An 18,441-nucleotide genomic window follows, 5' to 3' on the forward strand; every position below is an offset into this window, starting at 1 on the left:
AAACACTCTCCAGAGCACCGGGGGGGAGCTGCTTTAATCCACGGGCTCTGCGACCTCCCCTGTCCAGGCAACACTTCCAGTCCAAGCAAATCTGGATTCTCTTCCCCCCCAGCCTATTTCTCTGCCTTTCTTGCCTTTTTTAACCCTTCTCTCTTATCTCCACACAGACTAGGAACTTTCTCCCAGTGTTGCCCACCCTCCTTGAGGCTCCTCCACACTCTTTGTTCCTGGTTTGCACCAGTGGCCCCACACGCACCCTTTGCTCACACAGTGACTCGAGGAGACAGAGCCCCACGAGGCCCAGGGCTGCTCGAGACATCCCCATGGACCACACACTCCAACACCCTTCTCCTCTTCACCACTCCAGCTCCTTCATCTCAGAGCTCCCTCTTTTTCCCCATCGAGATACAAAAGCACCAAGTTTCCCTTCAGGTCCCTCTTTCCCCTTCTCCCCTCCCCTCGACTCTCGGCATCCCACCCTCTGTTTTCCGTGTGGGGTTTTTTTTTTTTTTCCTTCCTTCCTTCCTACCCCTCTCCCTATTTCTTTTTTTTTTTTGTTTAAGTTTTTCTTTTAACTTTCAAGGTCACCACGGACAGACAATGCCACCAGTGCCTGTTTGATATGTGAGCGCTATTGGCGTCCATTGCCACGGTTTCCGTGGTAACACAGTAACCATTAATTTTCAATTAAAGTAGACAAAAAGCCCGATGACAGCTCCAGGTCTGCTGAAGATGTCAAGAATCCGTATTAATATACAGCAAGAGAGCATAATTGTGTGTCCATCTTCCCGAGCAACGAAAATGGAGGGATAATTACCAGCTAGAAAGCCACTCTGTAATTTTGTTCTTACTGTCACCACAACCCTACATATTAGCATAAATTAAAAGCAGGGTTTATTGTTACCAAAGTGCATTGATATTTCCAGCCTATTTTCTTCCTTTTAACTGTTTGTTGTTGATGAGTGACTCCTGGACACATGGTGGGTGAGCCCCCAGGAGCAATCGAGATGCCAGGAAGTAATGGATGAAGCTTTGCGATGCCACCCAGGTGGAGGGAAGGGAAGAGGAGCGGGGAGATGTGTGAGATGAGAGAAATCCCAGCCCTCTTCCATCCTCCACGTCCACGAGGAGCTCCGTCCCCAGCAGGGTCCATCCCAACCCAGCTCTCCACGGACGATGCCCACGTGTCCCATCCCAGCTCCTGGGGTTTCTCCACGGAGCTGGAAGGGGTGCAGGTCCCTGCCTGCTCCACGCTCGGTGACAGCCACTGAATTCATGAATTTGAGTGAATGGAAAAGAGCGGGTTCCTTGTATCATATCCAGAGAAAGCTGTCCTTCAAACGGGAATTTAGTGTAATTACCCTTAAGGGAGCGATCCTCAGGCAGTCAGTCACAACACTGACCCGCTGCTCGGATCTGACAGCGAAATTACAGGCTGTGTACTCAACAAAAGGGGCTTCCTTCCTTCTGAGAGGGACATGAAACGCTGAGGTTTGAAAAGAAAAGCATTGGCTTCTGGGTTTTAAATCAGTGCCTCACACAGGACTTCCCTTTGCACAGAAATGGCAAGGGGGTGGAGGAGAACCAGGCCAGGGAGGGGAACAGGCATTTCATGGGCTGCAAAGAGAACCAAGAAGCTCCAAATTCACACCAAGCAAAGAAGGTGGGTTCTCAGGATTTGTCTGATGACACACAGTGAGGTGATGGGGATGGTGGAGAGCAGGAGGGGATGGTCTGGCACATCCCTGTCCCTCTGCAGGAGCAGGGTTGTGGCACTAGAGCCACGACAAGCCCCAGCCTCCCCAGCTGCCACCAACCCCAAGGTCTGAGGGTCACAAACCCCCTCTCGGGTGCTGCCACCACTCCAAGCAAGGACAGGCTTGGAGAGTTATGTTTGACCACAGGGTTGGGGTGAACAACAGTTGGTGTGAACCTGCAAACACGTGCAGGGCCAGAGAGCCCTCAGTGGGGTCAGGGGGTGCTGTGGGGCTCTGCCAGGTACCCCCCAGCTGGGCACCAGCCCTGCCCATCACCCACCCGAGGGAGATGGGAGAGCTCAGGGAGTTCAAAGCCGAGCAGAGGAGCAAAGATAAGAGGTTTGGAAAACACGACCCACAGGAGAGATTGGGGGAGCTGTGTCTGTTTAGTCTGGCCCGGAGAAGGGCAGGTGATAATGGCCTTGCTCTATAAAAGGTTGCTGTGGTGAGGACAGGGATCAACTGCTCTCACATTCCCAGCGTGGGAGGAGCAGGAAGGGGCTTCGTTTGCAGTTTTGGGACAGGGAGAACTTCTTGTGAAGGTTCTGCAATATGTGACCAGGGGAGGTCACAATCTTTCACAGGAAGATTTAAAAGAAGAGGTTGGATGCCACCTGTGAGAGAGACCTGACCCTCTGAGCATCCCCCAGGCAGCACCACCCAGACTGGCAGAGCAGAGCTGGGGGCTCACCCTAAACTGGTCTCAGATGTTAAAGTTGCTGGGGCAGGGCTGAAATGAGCATTTCTATAACAAATTGCTTCAATAAGCAGTTGGTGTGAACAGGCAGCTCACTTCCCATGCCCAGCAGAAGTGCATGACACTCTGAGGCCAGGACCTGTCCCAGACGTGGGAGGAGAAGCACTGAGTGCACCTGGAAGGTCTGTATGTGCTATTGAGATCCCTCAGGATGAGGGAAGATGCTCTAAGTGCTGTTCACGTGCCCAGCTCAGCTGAAGGGTGTTGCACACCCTTCCAGGCCAGGAAACAGGCCAAATTCAGCTTCTTGTTCCACGAGGGTAAATCTAGAGCAAGTCCCCTCTGACTGCACCTCCTTCCCCAAGACAGGCTGCTCAGCATCCACCTTCTGTTTAGTTTAGGGGGGAAAAGCCATCCAGATGATTTACAGGACAGGTCTGGAAGGGAAGGTGACAGAACCAGCTCGTCTCCAGGAGAGTCTCCGCTCCCTCTTTGCTGGAGTGTTTTCCTATCCCAGCAGACCAGGGCAGACTGACCCCCCTCAACCTCCCCTCCTGCTGTGGGACCCCCAGGAGCTGAGCCCCAGTGCTGGGGTGGGCACGTGGTGAGGATGGATCACAGGTACAGCCGGGTCTAGGACCCAAATGGGGCCAGTCATGATTAAAAGCAAGGAGGGAGGAAGGTGCCTCCCCAGCTGGAATTGCTGCTCCCCTGGGGCACTGCCAGACCCTTCCTCAGCTCTGCCAGGACTGTCCCATCTCTGGGATCACTGTGGTGGGGGTGTGCCAGCAGGCTGCCAGCCACTGCCAGCTCTGTGCCCTACAGCCAATGTCACCTGAACACAACACACCTTTATCCAGCCCTGGCTGAGCTGCTGAAAGGCTGGTTCCGGCAGCAGAGGAAGGCACAGCTCAGGGCTGTGGGGCTCAGGGATGCTGGGATCTGGGATGCTGGGATCTGGGATGCAGGGCTGTGGGGCCCAGGGGTGCAGGGTTCAGGGATGTGGGCCTCAGGTGACTTTGAGCTCCACGTCAGCCCCAGGCTGCTGCACGGCCAAGGGCAACCTGAGCTTTGCATCCTTCCTTCCTCCCGATCCCTCTGTGGGGCTCTTTCCACTCCCAGCCCGTCCAAGGCGGGGGATCCCTCACAGACATTTATCTCCCAGTGCCTGGCACGGCGGCCTCAGCAACACCTCCACACTCCCCTGGATGCAGGGAAACACTGACACTCACCCCAAACCCTGCACCCCTCACACCCACCCCGGGCTCTGTCCCCAGCCGTGACCCAGGACCCGTGTGACACCCAGCCCAGCCCCTCTCAAACCACCCCAGTCCGTGCAGCCAGAGCCAGCAAAGGGTCAAAAAGATCCCAGCCCTCCTTTCCCCCCCTCGATATAAATACCAGCCTACCAGTCGACACAGAGTACATACATCTTAAACAAACACTTGGCCGGGCTGTTTATCTCCACAGCCTTTAAACAAACTCTTTCAAAGGTTTCTGCTGATATGAGAGATTTACTGAAAACCATTCGCCCTTCTTAAAAGCCTCTCAGTTTATGCTGCTCTGGGTGAAACGAATAGTGTTTGAGCCTGGAGTTTTCTGTCTTCTGACCGCATGTTTATCCGAGGGGCCACTGCTGGCTTTGATACGAGAGCAGCACGGGCACAAATCTTTACGAGGGAAAATATAAAATAAACCCAGAAACTCGGTGTGTGCGTGTGCGTGCGTGTGGCACGGGTGGAGGGGACCAGGCAGGGAGGAGGGAAGGGAAAGTTTTGTCCTTGTTGGGGTCACAGAGCCCCAGAACCACTGAGGTTGGAAAAGACTTCCAAGACCATCGAGTCCACCCTGTGCCCGATCCCCACCTTGTCCCCCAGCCCAGGGCACTGAGTGCCACATCCAGTCCTTCCTTGGACACCTCCAGGGGTGGGGACTCCACCACCTCCCTGGGCAGCCCCTTCCAACACCTGGCAGCCCTTTCTGTGAAGAAATTCCTCCTGAAATGCCATCCTTAGTGTCTCCGGTCTGTGGCTCCAGCATCCCACATCCCTGTCCCATCACGTTCACTATTCCCATGAAATGTTTCATCCCAGCGATCAGTGCGGAGCTCCCTGAGTTATATATTTCTAGCAGGTCTCAGCAGGGCCCATGACAGCCAGCTCAGCACCTCCATGGGCACATCAGTGTCTCACCGCTCACCTCACAGAGCAGGTGCCATAAAACCACCGGGGAAACCAAGAGACGTCGGAGTTACTGCCAGAGCAGTGAGGATGAGGATGAGAATGGGAACACCTGCACAGCGAGGAGCTCTCTACTGTCTCTGCACTTTCAGCCCCATTTCACAGGTGGGGAACCTGGGGTGGAGGGAAATGATGTGCTCAAGGACACCTGGGAAGTTAATGGGAGGAACTGGAGCTGAGTTTAAATGCTGGATGGTCCCACCCCAAGGAAGGCTGATCTGCTACTTCTGACAGCTGAAGACATAAGAGAACAGACTGAAAGAGCTTTTGGGGGAGCTGAACCATGCAGTGGGGAAAGCATTTGCCCTCAGTGTTTAGAAATCACACCTTGGCTGTAACTGGGGCCGCCTGCCCTGCCCCAGGTGCTCACACAGAGCTCTCCTGGCAGCTCTGCCACAACGGCCACGTGCTGGGAAACCTCACAATAAAGACAGGGTGAAACATTCCCCTTTTCCCAAGCACTTTACACCATTTCTCAGCACTTTCCAAGGCAATGACCGAGCCCTTGATGCAGAGCAGCAATCTCTGCTCCTCTGCTTCCAGCAGCCCAGGGCTCTGCAGCGTTACGTGTCATTCCTTATTTACTGTCCTCCCTGGCTTATGACACACTCAGGCAGGGACCTGTTTGTTGTCAGTGTGACACCCACGTTGGTAAACAAGGCGAGTTTACCCAGCCCTCAATCAGGGAGCTGTCGATGGCTCCGCTTCCAGGGCACAGCACCCTCGGGATGGCCGGGGCTGGGAGCCCAGGGAGATGCTCTGACATCCAATACCCTTGGGGTCCCTCACTCACTCACACAGAGGACGAAGGGCTGCTCTTGCATCACCAAAAATCATCAACCTACACCGCAGGCTCTGCAGGGGAAAAGTTGTAACCGGGTCTAGGCTCCTGGAGGTTTTATTTCCTTTTATTGCCATATGAATATTTCTCTCCTCCCCGATCTCCCAGGGTTTTAGCAAGCCGGAGGGAACAAAGCCACGGGACAGGTTTCAGAGTAAACAGCAGCTACCACGAGACTCGTGACACAATTGCAAAAGCTCTGGCCACCCAGCCACACTTGGAGATCTGACCTTGCCACCCTGGAAAGCGGAAGGCAAATAAAGAAAACCCCAACAGATTTCTCATGGAGAGCCATTGCAGCATCATGGTGTGGGTTTCCAGCCTGGTTTGGAATAAGCTGGAGGCCCCACATGGGATTTGTGAATGCTGGCATTGATGGTACAGCTTTTCCATCCCTTCCCCGGCCCCTCTGCTCCAGGCAGGAGAAGCTCAGGAGCTTCTGGGTCTCTCGTGAGCCCCAAGTCCGAGGCTGTGGGAGGGAGGAGGACGAAGAGGAGAGTTCCCAGATGTCTCTGCACCAGCAGACAGGGCAGCCCAGGCTGCTCCGGGGGCTTATCCGGTGGTTTTGTGTGCTCTGCATTTAGGAGAAACCCGGCAAAAGAGCAAAGGTCAGGGCAGAAATGCCAGTATTTATTTATCCAGGGGAACTTTTCGAACAACACGTATTTGGGAGCCTTTCGAAACAACAGAACTCGCCCCACAGAGCTGCTAAACCAGTTTGGTGGCGACACTGCTGCGTGTGCAGGGCAGGACGGGGGACACGGGGAGAGGCAGCTGGAACAGCCGCCGTCCACCGGAGCACAACATCCCACCTCCCATCCCAGGGGCTCAGCGTGGCCAGTCATTCCCAGGGATCCCCCCAGTCTTGTCTCTAGCACGGGGGGACTCCCATTTCCTGGTGCTGAGCCAAGACCAAGCAACACGGCCTGACACAGGTAGGGGCAGAATAAGCTTAGTTTTAGGTGTAAACCAAGGGAAAACCCCCAAATGTTGCTTTCCCAGAGGGAAAAAACCTTGGAGTGCTGCCCCCAGGCTTTTCAGACCTTGCATTTATGGCATTTGCCTTAATGGGGCAGGTCAGTGTTTCTCCATGGGAACCCACGAGCGTGGGGTGCTTGGGATCTGTGCCCCAAACCCTGCCTGTGCTCAGCCCCCAAATCAGTGGCCACTTTTGAAAACCCACGGCCAGGGTGTGGAGCAGCCTCTGTGCAGGTGGTGTGGGTCTGAGAGCAGGGGCTGGGTGGAAGCAGGTCCCCCAGCCCACAGCAACCACCTCCCCGTGGAAGCTGTCCCTTGTTTTATCCCTCATTTTAGTGGCCCTCCCCATCCTTTTTCGGGAGGATCCCGCCTGATAAATGAATGACCAACACCCCAACATCTGAGCACAGCCAGGGCTTGGGAGGAGAAAATAAATACAGGCAAAATCTTTGGCCCAAACCCGGCACAGCCGCCTCGGCTCCCGAGGCATTGGTGGCTCATTTTTGGACTCCCCCGCCCTCCCCTTTGTGCTGCACCCCCAGAGGGTCAGCTCGGCCCCGCTCACACCCCCAGGGCTGTGCTGAGTGAACCCCACGGCAGCCTGTCCCTGTCCCCTGCGTGGGGCAGCCCCACTGCCACGAAACGGGGGCAGCACGGCCGGGCCCCTGAGCGCACAGCGAAGAGAAGACTTTTTGTTCACATGTGTTGGCTCAGCTCAAATAACTCATCAGGGACCCGGGCTGCAGGCTGGAACGGGAAGAAACTCTCTCCAGATGAAAGGATGTCAGAAAATTGTATTTAGTCAACTGCGTGTGTGTGTTAGAAAGGGGCGGAGGGAGGAAGGGGCCGCGGAGGCTGTTACTGTGACTGACTTTCTGACTTCTTAACTTGTCAGCATATCCTAAAGTTAAAAATGCACATGCACACAGGCCTGCAGCCAAAGAGGCTGTCTAGCCGCAAATCCAGATGTGGGGGCCACGGCGCTCCCGCCAGCCCCGCTCTCCCTGAAACGACTTTCAGACTAAACAATTGTGACTTGGCTGTGAGAGCAGCGCAATTCCAGATGCTGCTTTCCTTGCACGTTGTTTTAATTGGGCTGGCAGGCGCAAGGGCTCTTTCAGTGAGAGCAAAGCTTCCCCACGGGACCGCAGTGTTTTGGCAAAGCTCCCACGCTGCTACCTTAAGAGAGGGGAGGGGGGAAGGAGAGGGAGAGGAGGGGAGGCAGGGAGGTGATGGTGGGGAGAAAAATTGCGAGCGACTTCCCGAGGTGTTTACTGCCGTGCACGGCCGCCGCGCTGCAGTTTTATCTGCTGAAATTCTCACCTTTTTTTTTTTATTATTATTATTTCTTTTTGGGTTCGGTTTGTTTAATGTCACCCTGGAAAAAACAAAACACGCAGGACACGGGGCCGTGCTGGGCTGGGGATTTGTCCTGTTGCAGTCTGGGCCAGTCGGTGCCGGCAGCGATGCTTGGACAGCCCCGTGTCCTGGGAGGGGTGTCCGGGGTCTGTGCCTCAACCAGGGGCAGCATCCGAGAGCCACAGTGGGTTTCCATGCTGGCCATGCTCAGGGCACTGCCATAGGGATGTTCCCACATCCCTTCCCAGATGTTCACAGTCACAACACCCCTGGCACTGGTCAGGGAACAGGCGGGTTCACCCTTCCCCTTGTGCTGGCAGAGTGGGACAGTACAGGGCTCTTAAAGTCACTGCAAATCTAGTCCTGAGTGCTGTCAGTGCTGACATCCAGACCAAGAGGGAAAACCCTGTGTCTGAGCGGGAACACCCTCGTTTTGTCCTGCCCCAAATCCCCCAGTGCCAAACCCGCTCTGGCTGCGATAAACAGGTTAAATCACCCATTTTGGGACCCCTCATTGCCATCCACGCTGCTCCCTTATTTCTCCCCCTTCTCCCACAGACACCCAAGGGGAGGGCTCTCCCCCCCTGCCCTTGCAGGGTTAACCCAGGGGGTCTCTGTGCCCCTTGGGGTCTCACCCCAAGGCTGCTGTCCCCGCCCTGCCGTGGTGTGCCGGCCCCGGCGCTGCCAGCGCCTGAGTCAACAGCCCAATTTTAGCCTGGGCCGGGCTCCCAAAACCAGCCCGAGCCAAGGGAGGCACAGCCGCCCAGATGGGATCTTAAGGTAGACTCCAGAAAAAAACCCAGGATCCTGTGGGGAGCATGGGAGCCACGAGGGGAGCGTGGAGCCGAGCCCACCATGGAACCCACCGTGACGGGGGCACAGGGGGTACCAGCAGCCCCCGGGCACCCCCAAAACACACCGTGATGGGGAGGCAACACCACGGCTTTGCTGGCTTGGGAGGGGATGATAAAATCCCCGGGAATGCTGCCTGGCTGTGGGGAAGGGATCGGGCACCTCATCCCCACCGAGGGTTCTGCCCTCAGCGGCTCCCCGGTTTGTTGTGCCTAAAACTGGGAGCCTGAATTCCTGCTGGATGCTGTCCTGGGATCCAGGGAAGGGCCGGTCATCAGCCTTCTCCTCCATCCAGCGCTTCCAGCAGCGACAGGTACTTCCGATCCACGGAATACGAGGCAAAAAATGTGCTTTTGGGGTCGGGGGGCTCCGACATCACAAACAGAGCGAGGAACTGAAAGTGCCGCCCCAAACCCAGCCTGGCTTCTGGGCCAAGTGCACTGGGAATGTTAAAAAATAATCAGGAAGGTTTTCTAGACAGGAAAAAAAAAAAAAAGTCCCAAACACATCCTTTGCCTGCGCCCTTACAAGTCCCTTAACTCTTTTTTCCCCCCTAAATGGAGAGGGAAATAGTGTGTTTTTTTGCTTTTGGGGGGGGTTGTTTGTTTTGTTTGTTTTAAAACTTTGGCCTCATTAATTTCCAACAAAAATTTCCCCCCAATAAAAGGAAAACATGGAAAGAAAAACAAACTATTAGAAAAGAGAGGAGGGAGGAAATGTTATTTAAAAGGTTACCAGACCACATCATTTTCCAATGATATTATATACTCCCTGCAGTATCCAAAATATATATGGGCCTTAGGCCAAGAATGTAAAAAAAAAAAAAAAAGAAGAAGAAGAAGAAGGAAAAAAAAGAAGAAAAAACACCCAGCGTAGACACAACATCTGGACAGAGGCTGAACAAAACCTCCATTTATCACACTTAATCCTGCAATGAAGCAGTCAACAGTTTACTTCTGTTTTGCTAATTTAGCTGCTTTCATGCTTCCGAGGTGGAAAAGCCGAAGTAAAAGCTTGGAATTAAGTGTCACTTTGTAAAGCTACTTCTTCTTCTTCTGCTCTTTTCCCTGACACTTTCTTCCCCTTTCTTTTTTTTAAATCCTGTTCTTTTATTTATTCCACCTTCCCTGCCTCCCCTTCCCCCCTCGAATTTTTATTTCCTTTTATTTTTTTTAATCAGTTGGAAAATCCGGTGGCCCAGCACCCATGGACAGACCCGGAGGGTGCTGGTGCCCACAGACACGTGGGGAACCCCCTGAGTCCTGTCCCTGTTTCCACCCAACGTGCCCAAACCCCACAGTGCCCAGAACGGATCCAGTGCCAGTGGAATTTGTGTCTCTTCCCTTCCTCCCCACACCTTTCTGTGCCTTTTTCTCCAGGAATAATTCAACTTTTTGTTTAAAACCAAACTATACCAAGAGCAGGGACCCCTGTCCCTTCCAGAAAGGGATGTCCAGTGGCCATCCTGGTAAATCCAGCAACGGGTCCAAGCACATCCCCCTGGTGCATCCTCCACTCTCCTCCTGCAGCCCCGTTTCAGGGGAGCCCTGAGGCTGATTTGTCATCTCCCCTGGAGGAAAGGTCACGTTTTCAGCAGAGAAACCCCCATTTCCTGCCCTATTGCAGTGCAAATGTGAGTACATCCATGTGTTTGCCTCCCACAATTAATTCCAGGGCAGATTTCGCTGTCCTCGACAGGAGGCTCTTCCTTCCGACGAGCTATAAAGTACCCGACACCCTGTTTGGGGGCTGGTGATGATAACACCAACCACAGCATTAACCACAGCACATCTCCATCCCCCAGGAGCTACAGAGGATTCTTGTTCAGTCACTTAAATATGGATTTATGGCCAAAACTGGAAAAATTCTGGCCACTGAAGCTGTGCTGCCTGAAGGATGAGGAGTCTGGGGCTCCCAGGGAGAAGGTTGGTTTGTCCCATCCCAATCTTTCTTTAAAACTGAGGTGAAACAAACATTTTCTGTTGGAATTTCGTCTGTTTCCACCCCTGTGATGGCATTTCCAGCCAGTGCAGGAGAGGAGGGCAAAACCTCCCTGAACATCCAGCTGGGCCAGGGTATTTGCACATATTTACTAAACACAGTTGTTTGCTGCTCTTGTAGCTTCTTTGTTGTGTCAAGAGCCAAAGATACAACAAACATTCATCCTCAGAGGTTTAATTAATACTTGTTAAGACCAGAATAACCAACATCTCAGGACTGCATTGATGCTGGATGCAGCCCGGGGAATTGGGTTTATTTTTGGGGCTGTCTGGTTCCCTGCAATTGTTATATCTCTGGCTTTGCTGTCGTTTCCCTCCACTTGATGTGGTTTCATGTGTGTGTCAAAGGCTGGCCTGTCTGGATAGACACTGCTTGTAACCGGTTTATAAACTGGAAGATAATGAAGTAACTAATGACCTGAGTGCTTTAAGAACAGCAAAGAAAAAGTTCTGTGCGGTGTGAAATGCAAAAAATATTCCTGGTTTCTCCAGAGCAGCGGCTGGCCCTGCATGCCAGTGTTCAGGAGTGACACAGGCCACATTCCTTGTCTAACAGACACATCAATACGAGATTAGATAAGGGGCTGCACATTCAGGCTGTCTAGAGCAAAAAAAAAAAATGGATCCAGCTTTGAAAAACAGGAGTGGAAAACTGCTGGGATGTGTGAAACTGGTCCAGCCTCCATCCCTGCCTCAGTGGGCTGATGCCACAGGAACACGAAACCAAGGAACAAGTCACCCTTCCACGTCTGAGTTACTGCTCTGGGCATCAAGAGTAAAAAACTGCCCAGAGGCCTTTGGGCTCCTGGGACTGCCCCCTAAAAACCCTCAAAACAATCTGAAAGTGTAACAGAACGAACCCCGTTCCTCGTGTCCTGGACCTGCCCGTCAGCTCCAAGAGTGGACCTTTCCCATTTTTGCTCTATCCCAGCAAACTTTAGCAAAGCTTTGAGCCGTTTCCCTGCAGCCATTTCCCCAGTTTCTTTCCAGGAGCTTGTCTTAGATGGAAATAAGGGACCCACGCCGCCGTGCAAAGGTTGTTCCCTCACATACCATGCCCAAATCCATCCCGAAGTCGAGGGATATTTTGATACGACCGACCCATCCGAGCGCCCTGTCGCGAGCTCGGCTCTCCCAGCCCCGTCCAGCTGCTGATAATAAATAATCACCTTCCCTTTCCCTCCCCTCCCGGCCCAGCCCCGGCGGTTTGCAGGGTTTGCAGGGTTTTCAGGCCCGTGCTGCCCGGGGCAGAGGGACCCCCGGCCCCGGTGCCGCGGCCGCATTCCCACGGCTCGGCCGAGCACAGACAGAGCGTTTCAAGCCTCGCATGTCGCTGCGGGGTCACCCGTTCATGTTTACTGTAGGGGAAGGAGGCCGCGGCAAACATTCCTCCCCGGTGCCTCACCCGGGCGGGAGCTCTCCCACCGCGCCCGTCAGGCCTGGGAAAGGCGGCCGCACGCGGGACCCGGCTCTGCCCGCCCCGGGCAGGTGCAGCTGGAGGGGAAAGGGCCCCGGCTGCCCTTTCAGGGGTTGTTTTGCTGGAATGAGGTCCGTGGGGCTCAGGATCGGCCCCCGGAGCCTTGGGATGAAGGACCTGGCCACGCCAGCCCATCCCTGCGAGTGGGCAGCGTTTCCCCGGAGGCACAGCCGCGCCAGGAGCTTGGACCTGATCCCTTTGTGTCCTCACACTCAAAGTCCACTGAACCAGGAAGGGGTTTACGGCCCACAGCCCCCTCCCCAAATCATCAGCCAAGCCCCTCCTCGTGGCTTTTCCCCCTCAGTCCCTCCTGTCCCAGCTGGTTAATAAATGATGGCCCCACAAGCACCAAGGGCTGAGCGCTGCTGCCCGGCCCTGGGGCAGCCGAGGGCCCCCTGAAGTTTTCCAGCAGGGAAACCCCCACATCTGGCAGGAGCCACTGTCCATCCCCACTGCCCCCCCATCACGCCGAGGAGGAGCTGCCAGGGAGGGCAGGAGGTGGACGGGGAGGTCAGAGGGAGAGCAAACATCCCGGCCCTGCCAGCGCTGCCGCCTGCCCGCGCTCCAGCTGCCACACAAAGAGTCTGCTGGGACCCTCCGGTGCTGGCCCCTGGTTCTATGGGGTTTTGCAGGGGGGCCGAGCATTTTGAGGGCTTTGGGGAGTGAGTCTGCAACCACCTGGGAGGGCAGCTCAGTCCCTGAGCCAGCCTGGGAGCGTTGCACCTTAGGTTGGTGCAATGCTCAGCTGGTTATTTGGAAACCCCCGACTCCCAAATCCTCTCCTTTCTCCTCCATGGGCAAAAAGCATCAGCGCCCCAGAAACAGGGTCTGTGGAGCTACAGCAGAAACTCTGCTCGGCTGGGAAGCTCCTTGCTCGTGCTGGGAGGGGAATTGATTCCCCTCCTGCTCATGCAGGACTGCGGGAGGCAGCAGGACTGGCTGCGAGCTGGTATTTACCGAGGCCGCGGGGCTGCTGGGGCGAGCGCTGAGCAAACAGCGCCGAGGATCCCCCGCCCCGAGAGCTCCCGGGCTCCTGGAACAAAGGAAACCTTGGCAGACGGGGAAAGGGGACAAAGAGCCCCCCAAGTGCTTTCCCCGAGGACACCTGTGGCAGGGATGGAGCTGGGGGGACACTCAGAGACCGAGCCCCGGGTGTTCATGGTGGGCTCGGGGTCACCTTTCCCCCGACAGCCCGGTGGTGACACAGCAGGGATGGGGCAGCCCTGGGCTGAGCGAGGGCTGGAGGGATGCTCGGGGCAGAAGGAACGTGCAGGGGGGGAATAGGGAGTGTGTACCCACCCCCATGTGCCAGTTTTTCCCTGGATCCCCTTCCCTCGCGGGCTGGTCCGTGCTGGGCAGTGCAGACACTCCTCGCCCTCCCGTGCCCGGAGATCCCATTTTTGCTGCTTTCTGCCAAAAAAAAGTAAGAAGAGCCTCTGACTCAGAGTGCACCAAACATTTCGGCCCCAAGGGATGCAGCCAGAGCAGCTCCTGTCCCACAAACCCCACCGGGGCATCCCAAGGAGCCCGTCCCACCCTGGCTGCAGGGCTGGCAGTGCCTCTGCCACTGCTGATGCCTTAAAGCCGCCTCTTTAGGGTTGTTGTCTCATGCAGTTTTCTTTTTTCATATTTAATATTAATGGTAATGACTGTGGCAGTAAGATAATAAGCTTCAGTCAGATTAGAAGGGGGTCGGCTCTTATCTGTGCCTGTTGAAGACGCATGTCTTTCACCTGCTCCTTTAATATCCCCCATCTTTCATTCCTACCGCCGAGCCCCCTCCCACTGTCCTAGAACAAAAGGGGTATTATTGTCCGGGGTCTTTTCAGGCTGGAGCCAGGAAGACCTCCTCCTCCCCCAGCCGCTCCCCGAATGTGCAGCAGTTTGAAATGAGCCTTTTTCCTTCCCCGGCAGGAGATTAGCTCGGTTTGACAAGGCGGTGAACTTTAGGCAGGGTGAAATAGGGTCTCCTTGGGGAGTGGAGGCAGTTCAGCCCTGACTAATTCTGACAAAGAGAGGCACCAAAAAAAAAATCCCTGCCAAAAAAAAAAAAAAAAATTAAAATAAGAAAAACAACCGAGCTGGAGAGGAGGCAGGAGGGGAGGCTCGGGGGGAAGGAGGGAGCGTGGAGGCTGGAGGGAGGAAGGAGGGATGGGAGGCCAGAGGGCACGTTCCCGAGCGGGGCTGGGCTGCAGCTCTGGGGTTTGTTCCTTGGGTCTGGCCTTGGAAGAGGGAATCGCCTCCCAGTGCCTCCCTGGCCAGCCCCAGCACGGGGATCCTGCTGCTCCAGGTCCACTTTCCCCTGAAATCCCCTTCCTTTGTAATTTTTAAACTTCTTTGGAAGCCCTTCAGCATGAGCCCTGGGGCAGTGGGACCCCAGAATTTCTTTTAAAACACAAAATGAACCATTTTGCTGCTGTGGCCCAGGCAGACAGTTTAAACAAAACAACCCCAAACCCCACAAAGTGAAAACTCAGGGTTTGAATGGAACGAAACCAGAGTGATTCCATTTCAAACTGTTGTTTGTGCATCAGAGGCTGGAGTTTGTGCAGAGACTTGTGATGGTGACGTGCCCAGGGTGGAGGGTGTGGAGGGAGCCGGGAGTGACGTAGGTGAGGGATTAGAGGAGAGATTGGCAGAGGAAAAGGCAAACTGTTTCCTACGGCAGTGGCTCATTCAGGGGTGTCTTCCATCACAAAAAGACTTTGAAGTGATGCAGAAAAGGGTCTGAAAGGAGGGAATGTGACCTGCAGGGTTGGAGGGCAGTGGGTCTGGCAGAAGAGACCGAGGCACTGTGTGTTCTGAGTGCTCGGGGCAGAGGAAAGGGAAGCTTTGGAAGCTTTACCCAAACCCTTACACCAGCACAGCCCAGGCAGCCTCACATGGTGCTTCATGTAACAGGGATGGAGAATCAACTTGGAAATATCCTGTTTTCCCAGGTCATGGGACATGGTGGAAGGCACCGTGTTCCTCTGTAGAAGAGAAACTTTTCTATTTAATCAGGTTTTTGAGTTGGAAACGTTTGCAAATGGAAAGTTCCGTGTCAGTCTTCCCTACTCTGCCCATATCCCCACTCAAATATCACATATACATATGTATATGATTATATTCATTTACCCTATATATACACTCATGTGCACACGTCCAGGTACATTGACCCTGGCTCAGAAAAGCAGGTGTATGACACAGGTCTGGGCACCCTGAAATCCCTTGTCAAGGAGGGAAAGAGGAGGAAGAGGCTGCTCAGATGAGCCTGTGCACAGCAGAGGGTTGACAGAGCCCAGGACAGGGCTCAGGTTCTGGGTTAACTCGTCTCTCAGAATGCCTTTGATCCCCACAGAAAGGGACTGTCACGCCAACTTGTCCCCGAACACACCAGTGAACTGTCACTCAGGATGTTCCTATCTGAGCTCTGACTCTGGTTTCAGGACCCAGAGAGAACACCAGGGCTGTGACATCAATTCCTGCTGATGTCCCAGCCTGCTTGTGCACAAAGGTGTGTTTTCCTCAGACAGCACCAGCCCTCCCTCCTGCCACCCTTCTGTGTCACCCTTCTGTGTCACCCCTCTGTCCCCACAGCCCGTGTCCCGTTGGCACAGGGCGAGGTGACAACCTGAGCAACGAGCCCTCAGGCACCACCCCTGTGCTCCCATGTCCTGCAGGACACGCTGCCTGGTGCAGGACATTTCCTGCCAGTGGCTCAGCAAACCCCTGAAATCTCCCCGTCCTGCCAGGAGATTCCTCCCTAATGCTCATTAAGCCGCTTGCAAATCCCTGGCTGAACAGGGCTGCACAAGTTTAATAAAGCGAGAGACAGATGCCATCAATCATGTGGGCCCGCCACACATCTGGGGGAAATCCAGGGCCATTACTCTCCTTTCTTCTCCCCACCTTTGTGTCCCAGCAGCCCAGATCCCAGGAGTTACACCAGACAGCTCTGCTCCCATCCTTGCTGCACCCGTCCATCCCGGCTGCTGTCCTTGTTCCCCATCACCCGGGGCCCAAACCTTGCCCAAGTGGTAAAGGGCCTTTAGCAGGAGCTGTTCTCCTCTGGGCAGTGGGATTTCCATCCTGCTGTCAAATGTGTTGCTCTTTGGAATGACCAGGGCAGTCCCACAAGGGAAAGACCTCAGCACCCTATTTCAGGAATGCAAAGCAAGAGCGGGACCAGGAGGGGAAGGAGAGCAGGGAGAAGGCACAGAAGACAGGGAGGGGAGCAGGAGCCAGCACTTTGTCCTTACACCTTCCCATTGCACTCCCGTTTTCAGCGTTGCCTCCTGCTTGGAAGCAGCGGGAGCAGGAGGAAGATGATCCCTTCAGCAGAGCTCAGCTCGCAGGGTTTTGGTTTGAATTCAGACCATGGCACCTACACTCCCCATCTGGAACAAATCCACACCTTTCTTCAGAAGGGAGACAACATTTATGGAGCAGATGTTCCCTCTGGAGGAGTCAGGACCTCTCTGCTGTGTCTGCACAGCCCCGTACACTGCATTTAGGAAACACAGCTCTCTCAGCACAGGGATCCTCTGCTCTGCCTCAGGGACAGGCTCACTAAAAGTAGCTCCTATTTATTTGTTTGACAAGCTCCTGCCTTTCTAAAATCTGTATTTAAAAGCACAGGTTGCAGCTCATCAGCTCAACCAGCTCACGGTGGTGGGACAGGGCTCCCCAGCACGCTGGGCCTCCAACACTCTGCTTTGGTTTTATTTGCAGCCCTGGTGGAAGGTGAGAGGCAGGGGAGAGGAGTGGGGGGTGGGTGGGTTGACTGACTGCCCCAGTTTCTTTTTGGGCAGTCAGGGATAACTTGTCCCCTGAGGGTGGCAAGGCTCTGTGCTCCGTGGATGTCACGGTGCTGGTGTCTGCACACGTGGATGTGGTTTTTGGAGGAGGTTCTGTCTCAGCAGGGGAGGGCTGAGAGTGGTCAGGGACTCTGGATGGGCACTCTCAGCTGTGCTGATTTCTCTAGACCCCCTGGTGTCACCAGCACACAGCCTCCTCAAGGTCTTTTCTACTTCCAAGTGTGGCTGGAAACACAACCTGGGCAAGAGGCAGCTGCCTGTGATGAAAAGCAGTTGGAAAGATGTGAAGATTCTCATCAGCCCAAAATCCAGCCAAGCCACAGGGTCAGACAGACACGACTTCCACACCAAGGGTGGCAACGGGCACAGGGGGACGATGGGCAGGTCCTGCTTCTGCCTCACCCCTGCCTGAAAGCCAGGAGCACACCTCTCCTCTCGCCACATCCCTGGGCTGCAACAGGAATTCCTGCCTGTTTGCTGGTGTTGAGACCACAGGGAAACCAGGAGAACAGCCCAGCAGGAGCCACTGCTTAGCTAAAGCTCTCTGTTAAATCAAGTGGTCTTTAAGGGTTTAGTGAGGCTCTTCCCCCCCAGCTCTCCAGGGCTGGGGCTCTCAGCTGTCCCCTGGGTGCTGTGACTGGCAGCTCTGAGTGACACAGGAGAGGATCTGTGGGGCAGGACCCGCTCTGGCTCCCACACCACATCCAGCCCAGCACCAAACACGCGGCTCCGACCGGGTTTGCAGAAGCCTCGATGCTTATTTATAAAAAAAAAGAAAAAACCCAACAGCGAGATGGAAGGATTTGATGCTCTGAGCTCTTTATGCTTAGGAACAAGGATGGGTTATTGACTAATACAGCGCCGTGGGACGGGAATAATGCACTGGGTTTACTTGGGTTTTGTCTCCATCACTGAGGGACACAAACACGTCAGAGATGAACAGTTTAGTGCATCCAGCTGGGGTGTCACAGCTCCTGTGTCCCTTTCCCAGCTTGTGGAGGTGAATTCCTGTCTGGTTGCAGGTCATGCAAAAGCCAAACTCTTCCCTCAGCCCTGAGGGCTCAGGTGGGATCCGGGACAAGTCACCCCAACCTGTGCAACACCACTGCCCATGGGGAGGACGGTACCTGTCACCCCACGGGCTGATGTTGGAGTGGAAAGTGCTCCCTAAAGGTGTTGAGATGAGCAAAGATTCACGATATCGAAGAGCAAAGACTCAAAGGTTCCTGGCACCCTTCAGGTCAGCACAGCAGCTCAGGGTATCGGGATGTGCTCATGGCACATCCTCTCTTGTCCTCCTCCTGGTGACCCCACAGGCTTCCCCCTCGCCCCCTTGGCTCTCCCCAAGGGCAGAGGGGGCAGAAAAGCTCCAGCTGGCCCGTTTTGGTGCTGGGGCTGCTCCGCTGGCACAGGGAGGGCCGGGAAGGGCCGGGCTGATTCC

Source organism: Neopelma chrysocephalum, unplaced genomic scaffold, assembly GCF_003984885.1.
Source record: "Neopelma chrysocephalum unplaced genomic scaffold, ASM398488v2 Primary Assembly neopelma1_100, whole genome shotgun sequence".
Taxonomy (NCBI): domain Eukaryota; kingdom Metazoa; phylum Chordata; class Aves; order Passeriformes; family Pipridae; genus Neopelma; species Neopelma chrysocephalum.